The sequence below is a fragment of the Cynocephalus volans genome, chromosome 9 (assembly GCF_027409185.1).
Source record: "Cynocephalus volans isolate mCynVol1 chromosome 9, mCynVol1.pri, whole genome shotgun sequence".
Lineage (NCBI taxonomy): Eukaryota > Metazoa > Chordata > Mammalia > Dermoptera > Cynocephalidae > Cynocephalus > Cynocephalus volans.
This window is the reverse complement of record NC_084468.1, coordinates 58,749,731-58,762,347: the sequence shown is the minus strand read 5'-3', so window position 1 is coordinate 58,762,347 and position 12,617 is coordinate 58,749,731.

Genomic DNA, 12,617 nt, shown 5'->3' with positions numbered 1-12,617 from the left:
ATATTTTGTAAAACAATTTTTAAAGTCTAAGCTAGAGAAAGCATTTTAATTAGCAAAAAGATCTTCAAATCTTGCCTTTAAATATTGGTATTCAGGACCTTTTCACTCAGAGGACAGATTGCAAAGCAAACCACAAAAAAGAACAAAACCAACTTAAGAGCAGTTCTTCTGCCTGACAAGAGATATGTTCAAACGGTTGGATGGAAGAGAAGCATTGCTTCCAGATTGATACATGGAGAAGATTTTTACAGCACTTTTCTATATGAGAAAATTATTTTTTAGCAATAATAACTAATGAAACTAATTATAATAATAATGTCCAGAAAAGAAATAGACTACGAATATTTTCTTGTTGTTGTTGTTGTTCCTTTTGGCAGCTGGCTGGTGCGGGGATCAAACCCTGACCTTGGTGTTACCACGACCACTGTCTAAACAACTAGCTAACCGGCCAGCCTCTTTTCTATACTTTGAATATATAATTATGCTGCGGAAAGGGAAATAATAAAGTAAAAAGTAAAGTTCAAAAGAAAAAATAGTAATGCATTCGTGCTCTTTAATTACAATAATGTTTTTGTTTTTGTTTTTAAAAAAAGAGCAGGAAACCTTATAGATACATATTAGTTTGAGGCAATAATGAAGCTGTACATACACTGCCCAAGCCAAGTTTCAGTCTATTTCTGTTTTTTTTAATGAAGTAACTTCTGTAAATTCGTTGATGATTTTGTCAAAATAAGTCTTCTTTGAAATTCTTAGACCATATAGCCAAATACATAAATCTATATCCACTCACAGGTGATCAAAAAATTCTTTCATTTGTTTTTTTTTTTTTTTTTAATTTTATTTTGTCGATATACATTGTGGTTGATTATTGTTGCCCCTTACCAAAACCTCCCTCCCTCCTCCCTCTCCTCCCTCCCCCCCAACAATGTCCCCTCTGTTTGCTTGTCGTATCAACTTCAAGTAATTGTGGTTGTTATATCTTCTTCCCCCCCCCGGTTTTTTTTTTTTTGTGTGTGTGTGTGTGTGTGTGTGTGTGTGTAAGCTACATATACATACACACAGGAAAATATGTAAACACAAAGATACACTTGACAGAGAGTCATAAAAAAATTATATATTAAATTACAAAAATTGCAATATTGTCCATGTGCTTGTTTATTCAAGATTAATTCTAGAAGCTTTCAAATTTTTCTGAAATCAAAAACATTGAAACAGAAACTAACTCATCACATAAAATGGCAGAATTGAAGTAACTTTCTTCATCTTTACAATCTTTGCACTAGTCTTATATCTAATATACTGCATAAAGGCATGGATATACAGGAACCACAGAGATTGGAGACAAAAATTAAATATTTCTCAGCTTAATTTCAAAAGTAACACATGAAGCTGAGTTTATCTGTGTCAGGAACTAACTTTATAATTAGGAGTTTTTGAATTAATTCTCATCTAGAACTCAATGTTTATTAAAGGATAGGTATTGCAAACATACTGACTAGAAGCTTCCTTCTTATATTCTTTAGTTTATATTCTATAGTATTCTTAAATATATTCCCTAGCATATATTTTTATAACCCAACCATAATCACAAAAGTTACTGAATAATAATAAAGTAGGGTGGAGACTTGAAAGAGAGGTGTCTTCCAGCCTCTACTTCCTTACAGAGACACTCCACAGTCCACTACTGATTAAGTTTGACATTCATTCAGCCAGCTGGCAAAGGAGAAATGTTTGCAGGATCATGATTCAATATTGCAAATCTATATTTGAATCATAGAGACACTAAACGTAAAACTGGTACCACCTACACCACCCCTCTACTCATACAGCCATCAAACCAGCACTGGAGTGACCAGTTATTTCATGCCTCACCTATGGTGGATATTAATTTTAACAATCCAAAGTATATGAAAATGTACCATCGATTTAATTGTAAATCCCTAATTATTAATTTTTTTGATCATCTTCTTGGGTTTATGATCCATTCAGGTTGTTTTTTTCACACACTGCATTAATTTTCTGTTGTGGCATTTTTCTACTAACTCTGCCTTGGTACAGCAAAGTTACAAAGGGTAAATTTGTTATTCGTAACCAATCTAGAATCCTGAGTCATGCTGACAGAGGCTCACAGTTACTGGAAAAGAAACAAGATCAATAAAGGTCAGACAAACTGGTAAAAAATGAGAAATCTGAGGTCAGAGGAGATGAGCTTTGGAGCTGGATTGACCAATCAAAATGAGAACACACAGGTTGCAGAAATCAGAATAGAATAAGATCAAAATCCAGACAAACACATGGAATCAATTTATAAGCACTTCAGTGAACCGTAGGTAGAATGAGTAGTTAAGGCCAAGAAAACCATGAGAAACAAGAGAGTTTTAGAAGTACAGTGGGTAATCAGAAAGGCTCTGATGTAAGGTATTAATAAATCACACAGACGGTTCAATTAGTTCACCAACAAATCCTAGAGGTTTTAGGTCGTTTCTATTGGGGGCTCTATCAGTTAAGTTTCAATAAGGAAAACAAAATTTCTAATTATCTTTACTTCTGCTCTTGTTCATTTTTTTGTTCATCTATTCAATTCCATTTTATTTCACATAATCAATTACATTTCACATAATCAGTGAATGCATTTCTGATTTCAAGAATTTAATACTGGTTCATTTTATATTTATCCTTCTCACCCTATGTCATTCTTGCCTTATGTTAATAATTGTTTCATTTATGAACATTTTTAATCATTTTGAAAAAATCTAATACTGATTTTTTCCTCTATCTGAAATCCTTGGGTGCAAATCTTATTTTGTGTAATTAGTTATTTCCGTGTGTGGTTTTCAGAAGTTAATCCTCAACAGACTTTGCTTTCTGCAAAAATTCATGTCCTGTGTTGTGAAATCATGTTTTCAGAGTGCTTTTTCATTAGCATATTCATCATTACAAATCATAATCCTTCCCCATGCCCTCCACCTGACCTATCACTACCCAACACCCTCCCTCCCTCCCATCCATCAAAAGTATCCTTAGAATTGTTCTCTCCTTCTGAAAGTTCAATGTACAACTGATCTTTTTTCTTCCTTCCTTCCCTTCTTTCTTTTTCCCTTCCCTCCTTCCTTCTCTTTCTTTTCTTCCTTCTTTCTTAGCACACAGTCAGGAGTGAGAAAATGTGGTATTTCTCTTTCTGTGTCTGGCTTATTTCACTTAACATAATTTTCTTCAGGCTCATCCATATTGCTGCAAATGGGAGAATTTCATTCCTCTTTATGGCTAAGTAGTATTCCATTGTGTATATATATCACATCTCCCTTATCCAGTTGCCCATCGATGAACATTTAGATTGGTTCCATAGCTTGGCTACTATAAATAGAGCTGTGATGAACATAGAGGGCAGGTATCCCTTCGACATGAGGATTTCCATTCCTTTGGATGTATACCCAGTAGTAGTAGGATTGCTGGATCTTATGGTAGTTCTATCTATAGTTGTTTGAGAATCTTAGATACTGTTTTTAGTAATGTCTGTGCTAATTTACAGTTCCACCAACAGTGTACAAGAGTTCTCCTTTCTCTGCATCCTCCCCAGCATTTGTTATTTGTGGCCTTTTTTAATAATGGCCAGTCTAACTGGGGTGAGATGATATCTCAATGTGATTTTGATTTGCATTTCCGCGATGATTAGTGGTGCTAATCATGTACCTGGTGCATTTTTCCCATGTACCTGTTGGCCATTAGTATGCTATACTTTGAAAAATGTCTATTCATCTCCTTTGCCCATTTTTTAATGGCATTATTTATTTATTATTATTATTTTTACTGAATACTTGTTTGAGTTCCTTATATATTCTGGATATTAATCTTTTGTCATATGCATAGTTTGCAAATATTTTCTCCCACTTCGTAGGTTGTCTTTCTGCTTTGCTGATTGTTTCCTTGGCTGTGCAGAAGCTTTTAAGTTTGATATAATCCCATTTGTTTATCTTTTCTTTTGTTGCCTGTGCTTTTGAGGTCTTATTCATAAAGTCATTGCGCAGTCCTATTTACTGAAGTGTTTTCTCTACGTTTTTTTTAAGTAATTCTATGGTTTGGGGTCTTATATTTAAGTCTTTAATCCATTTTGAGTTGATTTTGGTATATGGTGAGAGGTACAGGTGCAGTTTCATTCTCCTGCATATGGATATCCAGTTTCTCTATCACCATTTATAGAAGAGGCAGTCTGTTCCCCAATATATGTTCTTGTTGCCTTTGTCAAAGATCAGTTGGTTGAGGGCCGGCCAATGGCTCACTTGGGAGAGTGTGGTGCTGATAACAATAAGGCTACGGGTTTGGATCCCTACATAGGGATGACCAGTTAGCTCACTTGGGAGAAGGTGTGCAGACACCAACAAGTCAAGGGTTAAGATCCCTTTACTGGTCATTTTTTAAAAAAAAGATCAGTTGTAAATATATGGCATGATTACTGTTTTTTTATTCTATTCTATTGATCTGAGTGTCTGTTTTTATGCCAGTACTGTGCTGTTGTGGATACAATAGTTTTGTAATATACTTTGAAGTCTGATAGTGTTTTGCCTCTGGCTTTATTTTTTATTTTTTTGCTCAGGATTGCTTCAGCAGTGTTAATTCTTCCAATCTAAGCATGGCATGTCTTTTCACCTTTTTGTGTCCTCTTTAATTTATTTTAGTAGTGTTTTGTAGTTCTTGTTGTAGAGATCATTCACCTCCTTGGTTAAATTGGTTCCTAGGCTTTCTATTTTTTTAATTTTTATTTTTGGCAACTATTGTAAATGGGCTTGTCTTCTTTTTCTGACAGCTTGTTATTGGAGTATAAAAATGCTACTGATTCTTGAGAGTTGATGTTGTATCCTGCAACATTACTGAAATTGTTAATCAGCTCTAAGAAATTTTTTTGGTAGAATCCTTAGGATTTTCTATATATAAGATTATGGAATCTGCAAACAGAGACTGTTTGATTTCATCTTTTCAAATTTGGATGCCCTTTATTTCTTTCTCTTGCCTGATTGTTCTGGCTAGCATTTCCAATATTATGTTAAATAGGATTGATGAGAGTGGGTATGTATGTCTTGTTCCTCTTAAGGAAAGAGCTTTCAGCTTTTCCCCATTCAGGATGATATTGGCAATTGGTTTGTCATATATGATTTATTGTGTTGAGTTAATTTCCTTCTATACCTAATTTGCTGGAAGTCTGTATCATGAAGCAATGTTAGATTTTGTTTAATGCTTTTTCTGCATCTATTGAGATAATCATATGGTTTTTGTCCTTTATTTTGTTGATGTGGTGGATCATGTGTATTGATTTGCATATGTTAAACAATCCTTGCATTCCTGTGATTAATCTTATTTGATCCTGGTATATAATTTGTTTGATGTGTTGCTGTAATATGAATGTTAATATTTTGTTAGGGATTTTTGCATCTATATTCATCAAGGATATTGGCCTGTAATTTTCCCTTTTTTATTTATTTTATTTTATTTTTTATTTATTTTTATTTTTTAATTTAATTTTATTTTGTAAATATAAAATGTGGTTAATTATTATGGCCCATTACCAAAACCTTTCTCCCTCTCCCCTCTCCCCTCTCCTTCCCAACAACCTCCTTTCTGTTTGCTTGTCATATCAACTTCAAGGCATTGTACTTGTTCTCTTTTTGCCTCCCCCCCCGCCCCAGGTTTTTGTGTGTTTATTTATTTATTTATAGCTCCCACAAATAAGTGAGAACATGTGATAATTCTCTTTCTGTGCCTGACTTGTTTCACTTAATATAATTCTCTCTAGTTCCATTCATGTTCTTGTAAATGGCAGGATTTCATTCTTTTTTTATAGCAGAGTAGTATTCCTTTGTGTAGATATAACACATTTTCCACATACACTCATCTGATGATAGACATTTGGACTGGTTCCAACTCTTAGCTATTGCAAAGAGTGCTGAAATGAACATTGGAGAACAGCCTCCATAGAGGCTGCACCATTTTGCAGTCCCATCAACAGTGTGTGAGAGTTCCTTTTTCTCCACAACCTCACCAGCATTTATCATTCATAGTCTTTTGGATATTAGCCATCCTAACTGGGGTGAGATGGTATCTCAGTGTGGTTTTGATTTGCATTTCCCAAATGCTGAGTGATATTGAGCATTTTTTCATGTGTCTGCTGGCCATTCATATGACTTCCTTTGAAAAAATGCCTATTTAGCTCTTTTGCCCATTTGTTAATTGGGTTACTTTTTTTTGTGAAGTTTTTTCAGTTCCTTGTATATTCTGGATATTAATCCTTTGTCAGATGTATATTTTGCAAATATTTTCTCCCACTCTGTTGGTTGTCTTTTAACTTGGTTAATTTGTTTCTTTTGCTGTGCAGAAGCTTTTTAGTTTGATATAATCCCATTTGCTTATTTTACCTTTGGTTGCCTGTGCTTTAGAGGTTCTATTCATGAAGTCTGCACCCAGTCCTAATTCCCGAAGTGTTACTCTTATGTTTTCTGTAAGAAGTTTTACTGTTTCAGGGTGTATATTTAATTCTTTAATCCATTTTGAGTTGATTTTAGTACATGATGAGAGGTATGGTTCTAGTTTCATTCTCCTGCATATGGATATCCAGTTATGCCAGCACCATTTGCTGAAGAGGCAGGCTCTTCCCCAGTGTATAGGCATGGTGCTTTTGTCAAAGATCAGATGGCTGTAGGTGTGTGGGCTGATTTCTGGATTCTCTATTCTATTCCATTGATCAGTGTGTCTGTTTTTATGCCAGTACCATAATGTTTTGGTTATTATACCTTTGTAGTATAGTTCAAAGTCAGATAGTGTTATGCTTCCAGCTTTATTTATTTATTTATTTTACTCAGAATTGTTTGGCTATGCGTGGTCTTTTGTTATTCAATATAAATGTCTGGATAGTTTTTTTCTATTTCTGAGAAAATTGTCATTGGAATTTTGATAGGGATTGCATTGACTTTGTATATCACTTTGAGTAGTATGGACATTTTCACAATGTTGATTCTTCCAATCCAAAAGCATGGGATATATTTCCATCTTGTTGTGTCCTCTTTAATTCCCCTCAGCAGTGGTTTGTAGTTCTCATTATTGAGATTTTTAACATCCTTAGTTATCTCTATTCCTAAGTATTTAATTTTTTTGGTGGCTATTGTAAACGGGCAAGCTTTCTTGATTTCTCTTTCTGCATGTTCACTATTGGAGAATAGAAATGCTCCTGATTTTTGTGTCTTGATTTTCTATCCTGCTACTTTGCTTAAATCATTTATCAACTCCAAGAATTTTTTTGTAGAGGCTTTAGGCTGTTCGATATATAGGATCGTGTCATCTGCAAACAGGAACAGTTTGACTTCACCTTTTCCAATCTGGATGCCCTTTATTTCCTTCTCTTCTCTGATTGCTCTGGCTAGTACTTCCAAAACTATGTTGAATAGGAGTGGTAAGAGTGGGCATCCCTGTCTAGTTCCTGTTCTTAAAAGAAAAGCTTTCAGCTTTTCCCCATTCAGGATGATATTGGCAGTGGGTTTATCATATACAGTTTTAATTACGTTGAGATATTTTCCATCTATACCTAACTTGTGGAGAGTCTTTATCAGGAACGAGTGTTGAATTTTATCAAATGCTTTTTCAGCATCTATAGAGATGATCATATGGTCCTTGTGTTTGATTGTATTGATATGGTGTATCACATTTATTGATTTGTGTATGTTAAACCAACCTTGCATCCCTGGGATGAATCCCACTGGATCATGGTGTATAATTTTCCATATGTGTTGCTGTATTCTGTTAGCTAGTATTTTATTGAGTATTTTTGCATCTATACTCATCAAGGATATTGGCCTGTAGTTTTCATTTTTAGTTGTACCTTTACCTGGTTTTGGTATCAAGGCGATGTTTGCTTCATAGAATGAGTCTGGGAGAATTTCCTCTGCTTCAATCTTTTGGAATAGTTTGTAGAGAATTGGTGTCAATTTCTCTTTGAATGTTTGGTAGAATTCTGCTGTGAACCCATCTGGTCCTGGGCTTTTCTTTGTTGGCAGCCTTCTGGTAACAGCTTCAATCTCTTTTATTGTTATTGGTCTGTTCAGATTTTCTACATCTTCTTGGCTCAGCTTTGGTAGATTGTGTGTGTCCATAAATTAATCCATTTCCTCCAGATTTTCAAATTTGTTGGCATGTAGTTGTTCATAGTAGTCTTGAATGATTCCTTGTATGTAAGATGTATCAGTTATAATATCACCATTTTCATTTCTAATTTTTGTTATTTGGGTCTTCTCTCCTATTTTTTAGTTTGTCATGCTAATGGTTTATCAATTTTATTTGTCTTTTCAAAAAACCAATGTCGGAGGCCGGCTCCGACGAGAACAAAGGTAACCTGAAAGTAGAAGACCGCTGGGAAATAAAGACAGAGAAAAGCGGGGATCGAGGGGGCTAAGAGCAGGGATGCTGCTCACTAGCAAGTTTATTCTGGTCACAATCTTATTTATATCCTTCTAGCTGAGGTCCACGTGAAGGAATGTAACAAACAAGCTTTTTCAAAAACAATACAGGTGGCCTTGGTATTTCTTTGTTCCCTGCTCTCACGTCAATGGCTCATAAACATCTGAGGAACATGATGTTTATAGCAAGTACCAGATCTAATCTCAAGATGTTTTCTCAAGCAAGAACACACGCATACACTGACCTGTGCATGACCCTTAGCAAGGACACCATTATTCCAGATCTCCTTACATACTTACAGGACATACAAGAAGGACCCTTTTCAAGGCCCTCTTTAGCACCCCGCAAGCTAGTCAGGCCTGCACAGGTCCCCACAAACCAACTTTTTGATTTATTGATCTTTTGTATTGTTTTTGGGTTTCAATTTCATTAAGTTCTGCTCTGATCTTAATGATTATTTTCCATCTGCTAACAGTGGGTTTGGATTGTTGTTATTTTTCTAGTTCTGTAAGGTGAAGTATTCGGTTGTTTGCATGCCATCTTTTCATTCTTCTGAAGTAAGCATTTAATGCAATAAATTTCCCCCTCAGTACTGATTTTGCAGTATCCCACAGGTTTTGGTATGATGTATCATTATTTTTATTAGTTTCAATCAATTTTTTGATTTCCTGTTTGATTTCTTTTGGGACCCAAATGTCATGAAGTAGATTGCTGTTTAATTTCCATGTGTTTGTATGGTTTCCAGAATTTTGTTTGTTATTGATTTATAACTTTAATCCATTGTGGTCTGAAAAAATACATGGGATAATTCCAATTTCTTCAAATTTGTTGAGACTTTATTTGTGACCTAACATGTGATCTATCCTGGACAATGATCCATGCGCTGAGGAGAAGAATGACTATTCTGAGGTTGTTGGATGGAATGTTCTGTAGATATCTGCCAAGTCCGATTGGTCTAGGGTGTTGCTAGATCTTGTGTTTCTCTGCTGATTCTTTGCCTAGATGATCTGTCCAATATTGATAGTGGGGTATTTCGGTCCCCTGCTATTATGGTATTAGTGTCTATTTCCTTCTTTATGTCTAATAGAGTTTGCTTTATAAATCAGGCTGCTCCAACCTTGGGTGCATATATATTTATGATTGTTATGTCTTCTTAATGGATCAATCCTTTTATCATTATATAATGGCCCTCATTATCTCTTGTTATGTTTTTGGTTTAAAGTTTATTTTATCTGATATAAGAATAGCTACGCCAGCTCGTTTTTCTTTTCTATTTGCATGGTAAATCTTTTCCCATCCTTTCACTCATAGTCTATGTGAGTCTTTATACATGAGCTGGGTCTCTTGAAGGCAGCATAAAGTTGGGTCCTCCTTTTTAATCCAATCAGCCAATCTGTGTCTTTTGTTGGGGAATTTAATCCTTTTACATTAAGAGTTGTTATTGAAAAGTGTTGATTTACTCCTAGCATTTTATTGTTTTTAGCTTGGATGCCTTAAGAGTCTTTTGTTCCTTTCTTTCTGATTTATTGTTTGTCTTCTGTATTTGTTGGTTCCTTGGGTTGTAGATAAACTTTTTTCTCTTCATTGTTGGCATTTTTATTTTACTCAATGGTTTTGTTTTTTCTTGAGTTTTTATGGCAGTGGTAGTTATTTTTCAGGTACCAAACCCAGTACTCCCTTGAGAATTTCTTGTAAAAGTGGTCATGTGGTAGTGAACTCCCACAGTTTTTTTTGGGGGGGGGTCTCAGAAATATACTATTTGCCCTTAATTTTGGAAGGATAGCGTTGTGGGGTAGAGTACTTTTGGCTGGAAATCTCTGTCTTTTAGTATTTTGAATATATCATCCCATTCCTTTCTGGCTTTTAGGGTTTGTGGTGAAAAGTCTGATGTTAGTCTGATTGGGGCTCCCTTATAGGTGATTTGACACTTCTCTCTTGCAGCTTATAAGATTCTCTCTTTGTCTTTGAGTTTTGCCAATTTGACTATAACATATCTTGGAGAAGACCTTTTTTAGTTGAACACAGTTTGGGATCTTCGAGCTCCTGAATCTGAAGATTTGTGTCTTTTCCTATACCTGCAAAGTTTTCTGCCTCTGTTTTGTTGAATATGTTTTCAATGCAATCTCCTTTTTCCTCCCCTTCTGGAATACCCATGACTCAGATATTTGAGTGCTTATGGTTGTCTGATATCTCTCTTAAGTTTTTATCAATGTTTGTAATTCTTTTTTTCTTTTTTTTCTTGTCTGCCTGTGTTATTTCAAACAGCCCATCTTCAAGGTCAGAAGTTTTCTCCTCTGCTTCTACAAGCCTGCTGGGTAAACTCTCTATTGTGTTTTTTATTTCATTGAATGAATTATTCAGCTTGGCAAGCTCTGCTACATTCTTTTTCAGGGTATTGATTTCCTCGTACATTTCTTCTTTCAGTTCCTGTATACTATTCCTCATTTCATCATGTTGTCTAGCTGAGTTTGTCAGACATTTCAAGGGCTTCTTGCTCTATAGGATCTAGAGCTTGAGAGTTATTACCCTTTGGTGGTGTACTGTCTTGATTTATCATATTTCTGGTATCTTTCCTTTGATGTTTATTCATTGTGGCAGGGGATTTCATGGTCCACTGGTTCAACACTATTGTCTGGCTAGGATCCTGCTGGGGCTGCATTGTCTGCTCGGTTACCCACTGTTTCCTTGGGTGTGTGGTCACCTCGGGCCTTGGGCTTCTCTGGGGAGGTGCCTCTCTGCTCAGCACACACTCAGCCAGGCTGGGGATGGAGTTGAGCAGCAGTGGTGAGGCCTACCTGCTGGGTCGCACAATGGCACCACTGGGTGCATGGTCTCCACGGGTCTTGGGCCTCTCCGGCTGGGTGCCTCTCTGATCAGTGTGCACTCAGCCAGGCTGGGGATGTAGTCAGGCAGCAGCGGCAAGGCCTACTTGCTGGGTCATGTGCTGGCACTGCAGGGCACATGGTCTCCACAGATCTTGGGCCTCTCCAGCTGGGTGCCTCTCTGATTGGCATGCACTTGGCCTGGCTGGGGATGGACTAATTTTCCTTTCTTTTTTATATCTTTGTCTGGTTCTGGTAACAGGATGATGCTGGCCTTGAATGAGTTTTATCATGGATACACAAGAAACAGCTAAACTCACCATTAAAACTAAAATGCAAACAAGAAAGAGAAAGAAGCTATGTCATGCCACCTGAAAAATCTAACTAATATTGAAGATGAAAAAAAAAGGGAACAAAAGACATTTAAAACATTTAAACAAAAAGCAAAAAAATGACAGGTGTAAAGCAATACCTATCAATAACTACCCTAAATTTAAATGGATTAAACTCCCCATTCAAAAGGCACAGACTAATTGATTGGATTAAAAGGCTAGACCCAACTATGTGCTGTCTTTAAGAGAGTCACCTCACCTGTAAAGACACACACAGACTAAAAGTAGCAGGATGGAAAAAGACATACCATGCAAATGGAAACTAAAAATGAGCAGGAGTAGCCTTTCTTATATTGGATAAAATAGACTTTAAACCGAAAGTCTTAAAAAGAGACAAAGAAGTCTGCTATGCAAGGATAAAAGGATTTATTCAGTTATAAGACATAACAATCATAAATGTGTATGCTCCCAGGCCAGCCCCATGGCTCACTTGGGAGAGTGTGGCGCTGGGAGCACCAAGGCCGTGGTTTTGGATCCTATATAGGGACGGCCAGTGTGCTCACTGGCTGAGCGTGGTGTGGACAACACTGTGCCAAGGGTAGCGATCCCCTTACCAGTCAAAAAAAATAAAAATAAAAAATAAATGTGTATGCTCCCAACACTGGAGCACTTAGATATGTAAAGCAAACACTCTTAGACCTAAAAAAAAGAGATAGACCCTAAAAGGATAATAGTGTGTGGCCTGAACTTACCTCCCTCAGCATTGGACAGATCTCCTAGGCAACAAATCAACAAAGAAACACATTATTTAATCTATGCCTTAGACCAATTGGACCTGGCAGATATGTATAGAATTTTCATCCAACAACTACAGAATATATATTCTTCTCTTCAGCTCATGGAACATTCTCCAGGATAGATCACATGGTAGGTCACAAGTCAAGTCTCAGCAAATTTTAAAAAAACTGAAGTCATTCCAAGTATCTTTTCAGAACACAATGGATTAAAACTGGAAATCAGTAACAAG